Genomic DNA, 6,636 nt, shown 5'->3' with positions numbered 1-6,636 from the left:
GAAAAGATGGTTTGGAAGTTCAAAAAAACACCATTTGCATGTAACAAAAATAATACATGGACCCATTTAAGAAACTAGGAAAGATCAGCACTATACCTCCCCAGAATCGGCTAATAGCTCCAAACTTGTAGCATTTGATAAGCTGCGAAGAACATTATGGCCACCTAAAATTTGACTGGCATCAAATATGTTCCGACGACCATACCTACGGCCGCTCCAATACGGGCCGTGATTATAACAGTTACAATGTTTGCAGTGATCATGGTCCTCACCATCATCGCCACAGCGCTTATCTTCAAAACCAGTTAGAATCTCAATGTCTTCATTACAGGTATCACTATCACACTCTGGATCATCTCTAAGTGAGGTGTCACTGTTGCTGTCACTGCCCTCTTCAAGTGCATCTGCATCGATGTCTTTATACTTGTATTCATAACCAACATTCAAGAAAGAGTCATCAAGAACAACTGTAGCCGTGGCCAGTGAACCCAGATTCTCAAATAAGGGAGCTCGGTGGTGCGGTTTGACACAGTGCACAGACAACAGGTTCGGAGCAGAAATTGTGAGGTCCCTGATGGTGATGATCCTGCACTGGATGATGGACAACCTCTTGAGAGAGGAAGACGATATCTCAGAGCCATCCAGATAGCGGCCCTTGAGGTCAAGGACTTACAAAGAAGGGCACTGAGAACAGAGCTGCCTTAGCTTCTTCTCACTCAAACGACAACCTGACAGCTTCAGGTGTTCTAGGTGGCATGAGCTGACGTTGACGCGCTCCAGATTAGAGAAGACCTCGTCCTGTGTATGCTCAGTAAGCTTGATGACCCGAGCCCGGAGCCTCGGGGGGGGAGCGCTGTGGCGGCTGAGGCGCCAGAAGCAGAGGTCGAGAGGTGGCGCCAGCGGCGCGAGAGCACGCAGGTGCGCGCCACTTCCCACGCACGCAGGAATGACAACACGTGGTGCAGCAGCGCGTCAGGAAGCGCGCTGAGGCGGTCCGCCGGGGCCGCTACGTCGGCGGCACAAGTATCACCGACGGAGCTTAGCTTGGATTTTTTTCGTGGGCATATCGTCGAGCACCTGGTCTGCCGGCCCTGCGTATTGGCAACTTCCTCGCGTCGCGTCAGGCGTCAACGACGAGTTTCAAGAAAATTTGTCGGTAAAGTTGGTTTCGCAACGGCGATGAGATCGAATGAGGGTGGGGAGGAATGGATCGAAGTTACGGAATCGGTTCGTTGGAATAATTGTGGCGAGTTCTTGCCTCCTTCCCGCTTTCAGGGCTTGTTTAGTTACAAAATAAAAATTTAAAGAAAAATCAGATTCTTCGTTATATTAAATTTTACGACGTATGCCTAAAACATTAAGGCTTGTTTGGCATAGCTCAACTTCACTAGTAAAGTATTTTTTAAAAAAATAGCTTCATGAGTGACTTTCTAGATGAAGCTGAGCTGTTTTGGAGAAAGTGTTTGGCAAAATAGCTTCACCAACTACTTCATGCATAGTTAAGAGATAGAAATGAGGGAGAAGCTGCAATAAGCTACTTTTTTCCAGCTTCATCTCAACTTATGTCTTTGTGAGAGGAGGGGAAAAACAGCTTCACCCATGAAACTGTTTTGGAAATAAGTGTTTGGCAAAACAAAAAAAAAAACCAGCTCATGAAGCTGTTGTGAGCTGTACCAAACATGCCCTAAATATAGATAAAAATAATAATTAATTATACAATTTACCTATAATTTATGAAACGAATCTTTTGAGCCTAGTTAGTCTATGACTGGATAATATTTATCAAATACAAACTAAACAAGGCCTCAATCCCGCTTGGCAATGGCAGGCGAGAATGCACTGGATGGACTCACGAGACCATTATCCCGAGTTCTCATCCGACATTTTAGAATTACATATTCAGCTTGCTAAAGTTGTTCCGAGGTCTCGTTTAAGTCTCGTTATTTTCAGATTATATATTCAGCTCCCTAAACTTGTTCCAAGTTCTCATCTAGATCTCTGTCGACGAAAGCTAGTCGGCAGTCTACCTTGGGGTATACCCACGGTAGTAGTTTATCGGTAGACGGTGCGCAAACTACGAACTCGATGGTGACGCAAGACACGAACAAGCTTTTTATCCAGGTTCGGCCGCCGAGTTGGCGTAATACCTACGTCCTGCGTCTGGTTGTATTGATTTGTGTTGAGGGAATATGATGTCCTAGGGGGGTCCCTTGCCCCTCCTTATATAGTCTGGAGGGCAGGGTTACAGATCTGGAAACTAATCCTAGTCGGTTACAATTGCCATGGATAATTCGATATCAATTCCTATTCTAACCGACTAGAATCCTGCTTGATCTCCACATCTTGTTTCCTTGCGCGAAACTTCAGGTTGTCGGATCAAGCCTTGAACTCGTCTCGTAATGGGCCAAGCCTCCTGGCCGAAGTCTAGCCGTAAGGGTATAGGGGTTTATACCCCCACAGCTAGTCCCCGAGCACCATGTATTGTGATGTAACACGCCGTCTTGAGCTTCTTCGATCAGTGAGACTTGACGTCTTCAATAAGTGGGAAAGTCGCCCAAACAGTTGCAACGGTTCTTTGACCAATTCAAAAGACAGTTGATCAACATTGACATCGAAGAAGCGAGTTGTTCGAAGAATGCATGGTGCTCTAAATTAAAAAAGATTTCTTTCCTGGTGAAGTGTGCCCACTTTACTTTTTTGAAAGGTATAAATATAAAAAAAGCAAGCATATTCACCGCAAGGTGAAGTGTGCCCACTTAGTCCCCGAGCCTGGTAGTAGGTGACGTAGGCACGTGGTGCCAGGGTCAAAAGAAAAGTCCTCAAAGAAATTCTGAAACTGAGATGCATCGCCAGATGCATCGTACCGATGTAGTCCCCGAGCTTGCTGGAAGGCGAAGTATGAGCCTTGTAGCAAGGTCTAAAAAGTTGAATCTACCGGTCCCCGAGCATATCATGCTCGTATGCAATTTGAATAGACTAATCGACCAGTCCCCGAGCATAGAACGCTCGGTGGTCGGTACAGTCCCCGAATCCTCAAATTGGTGGGCTGGTCGACCAGTCCCCGAGCGTATAGTGCTCGGTGGTCGGTGCAGTCCCCAAGTTCACAAATTGGTAGGCTGGTCGACCAGTCCCCAAGTTCACAAATTGGTAGGCTGGTCGACCAGTCCCCGAGCGTATATTGCTCGGTGGTCGGTGCAGTCCTTGAAGGTCCGAGCTGATAGACTGGACGACCAGTCCCCGAGCGTCGAGTGCTCGGTGGTCGGTGCAGTCCTTGAAGGTCCGAGCTGATAGACTGGACGACCAGTCCCCGAGCGTCGAGTGCTCGGTGGTCGGTGCAGTCCTTGAAGTTCCGAGCTGATAGACTGGACGACCAGTCCCCGAGCGTCGAGTGCTCGGTGGTCGGTGCAGTCCTTGAAGTTCCGTGCTGATAGACTGGACGACCAGTCCCCGAGCGTCGAGTGCTCGGTGGTCGGTGCAGTCCCCGGATTGTTGACTCGCTGGCTTATGTGTCTTCTTATTTTTGAAAAGATCTGCCCAGTTAAAGTTGACGTGACGAGGCCTCCTGACGGGGTGTCAGACGGATGCATGAAAAGTTGCACCTGACAACTGTACAGCCGCCCTTTGCATGGTTTGAGAAAAGGAAACCATCAATTGGTACGAAAACTCCGCCGCATTAACTGTCTATAATCATTGTAAACCGAAACGCCGCATCCGCCGCATGGCCTGCCCACTTCCCGAGAATACAGGAAGTGGGAGAGGTGGAGTTGCGGGCTTATAAGAGCCTAATAGGTCCGCCTGTACCGCTTTCGCTGCCATTGCCATCAAACCTTCCGCTCTCATCTTCTTCAATCTCCTGCATCTCCCTAACTCAAGCCCACATTCTCACCTCTAATGGCGAAGAGCGACTCCAGGAAGAGGGCCGAACTGATGGCCAAGGAGTGGAAGAAGTCTCGCAGCACCACAAAATCTCTTGGTGACCTTATCGATATGGGGCTTCTGCACGGCCCAGAGCTCGGCGGCTGGAGGGCACCGGAGGGGGAGAGCTACCCCGACCCTCGCGCCGGTGAGATCGTCGTATTTGAAGATTTCATCAAGAGAGGTTTTGGTGTTCCTGTTCATCCTTTTCTTCAAGGTCTTCTTTTGTATTATGAGATCGGGATTTGCAATCTGCACCCGAACTCAATTCTCCTCATTTCCACCTTTATCCACCTGTGCGAGGCCTATGTTGGCATAGAGCCGCACTTCGATCTTTTCCGGTATCTTTTCTGCTTGAGGAAGAAGGGAGCAGTTGGAGGCTCCAAGGTTGCAGGTGGAGTATACCTCAACCTTCGTGATGGAATGAAGAATCGCTACCTGCACTGTCCATGGAACACTTCCTTGACCGAATGGTACAGGAAGTGGTTCTACATCAGGGAGGAACCGGGCAGCTCCATGCTCTGCGACGTGGGATACATTCCTGAGAAGAGGACGAGCTGGACCGACCGCCCGGAGTTCGACGGTCCAGTGGCGGATCTCATGAGGCTGATCGACTGGTCGCGCCTGGACGGGCTTGGCGTGGTCGGCAACTTCATTTGCCGCCGAGTGATGCCCTGCCAGAAGAGGGTACACTCGGCGTACGAGTATGCCGGAAGCGCAGACCCGACCAGGATGCGGTCGGAGATCTTGGAGAAGGCGGAGGTACAACAGCTGTTGAACGAGCTGTTTAACTTCGCGGACGGAGGCTTCAACCGTGGCAGTGATCGGGTGCAAGCCTTCAAGTTAGGACGACCAGCACCAAAGGTATGTAGCAGACTCTGTTTTAGCATTCGTATATCGTCGGCAGTTGACTCATCTCTGTTGCTTTTGCAGATCGGCGGTGTCGACCGGTGCACAGTGTATGTATCACTGGCACCGGGGATGGAAAATCCTGCGGGAGAAAACCCGCCAGAGGAGGACGCTGCTCGGTGTACTCATTACACCAGCAGTGAAGAGGACCAAGCCCGCCCCATCCCGACCTCCGAGGAGAGGGTAGCCGGGAAGAGGCCATTTCCGGCAGATCCTTTGCCGTCGGATCTTCCGGCGGAGAGCAGCCAAGCACCGAAGCGTCGTCGGCTCGTGCGGATCGTTGACGATGACGACGACGACGAGGAGGCTGCGCCGTCGTTGGTCCGACGGCCCCGGGGTCGCCTAGATAATGCGCCGGCCGCTACTGATCGAGTGGCCAGCGACGCCCCTGCACCGCAAGTTGTCGAGACGGGGGCGCAGGTGCCGACTGGTCGGGCGAGGAGGAGGTTCACCGCCACCCACCGTCGATCAGACCTGTAAGTGTTCGACTTACGTATTTTTGGACTCCGCTTTGATTTTTTTTTTTTGAAATTTGACTTTTGTTCCTGTAGTGCGGCGTCGGATGTCGATCCCGGCCAGGTTGCCAGCCAAGGGACGGGCGAGCCTGCCCGCGGTTCTGGGGATGCGGCCCCCCAGACCACAGAGCAGCCAGCAGCTGCAGTCGCGCCTGGGAGCACCGAGGGGCTCCCGAGCGCGGCACCGACTACAACAAGCAGCCCGACCAGGGCTGGAGAGGCTCCCCCAACTGACTCCTCAGAGAAGGGAAGATCTCCGACCGTTCCTCCTGCCGGGGGGAGTGAAGTCCCCACGCCGCCCCGAGCAGGAGCCTCATCTGCTGCGGGCTCCCCAGGTCTGGTCCAAGGGCCAGTAATACCTGGGACCACCACCGGGGGTGACGCAGCACAGGAGGAGGAAACCCGGGCGGCCTCCGATGATGAGGTGGAAGAGATCGAGGGTCGTCCCCGTGATGGCCGCCAACACGTGTATGTGTGGCGCCAACGCGGGGATCACTTTATCGGGCATGAGGAGCTCGCCGAGACCGAAGAGGCTGCCAGGGTGGAGCGCGCGGCCAAGCGCCTCGTCGACGAAGTCAAGGTAAGCGGCTTTTTGCACTGCTGCACATTCTTTTGCCTTGTCTTGCATGGTCGTTATATGCTTGCTTTGTAGGACGTAATGAAAACGGCGAAGTACCGGAAACGGTGCTTTGACCAAATAGAAGGCGTCATGGCCGAGAACAAGGCCCTTGCCGCGGAGGTAGACCGGTTGCGGGCGGAGGTCGGGGAGAAGGTGGTCGAGATGAGTGCCGAAAAGGAGCGTCGTCTCGACCTCGCTCGTCGTTTGGCCGACCAGTACCGGCTGCAAGAAGGTTAGTCACACGCTCCGAGCAGCTTCGCGTACTTGTATAGTTTGCTTTGCTGACCAGTTTAGGATTCACGCAGACTTGGAGGAGGAGGTGGCGAGCCTCCAACAAGAGAAGGAGCAGCTCAGCCAACAGCTCGCCGGTGTGCTGGAGTCCGGGCGGCGAGCAGAGGAGGAATTGGGTCGAAAAGACCGGGAGCTATCTGGTAATGGGTGCCGCCTTGTTGGTTGCTGCCTGCCCCTTTGTTTGTTTGGTATGCTGAAAATAACGCTTCGTTTCGTTTGCAGTGCTCAAGGTGAACGCCAAAAAGCACCTGGATGATCTGATCAAGGACCGGGACTCCTGGAAGGTCAACTGTTGCAGGATCTGGAAAGGAGTGTCCCCGGTCCTAGACCTGATCAGTCCCGAGCTCCCGGAGAGCCAGCCCCGCGCGCCGCAGTTGACCCCGGTCG

This window comes from Sorghum bicolor, chromosome 9 (genome assembly GCF_000003195.3).
Source record: "Sorghum bicolor cultivar BTx623 chromosome 9, Sorghum_bicolor_NCBIv3, whole genome shotgun sequence".
Classification (NCBI taxonomy): domain Eukaryota; kingdom Viridiplantae; phylum Streptophyta; class Magnoliopsida; order Poales; family Poaceae; genus Sorghum; species Sorghum bicolor.
Note: the sequence above shows the minus strand (reverse complement) of the source record.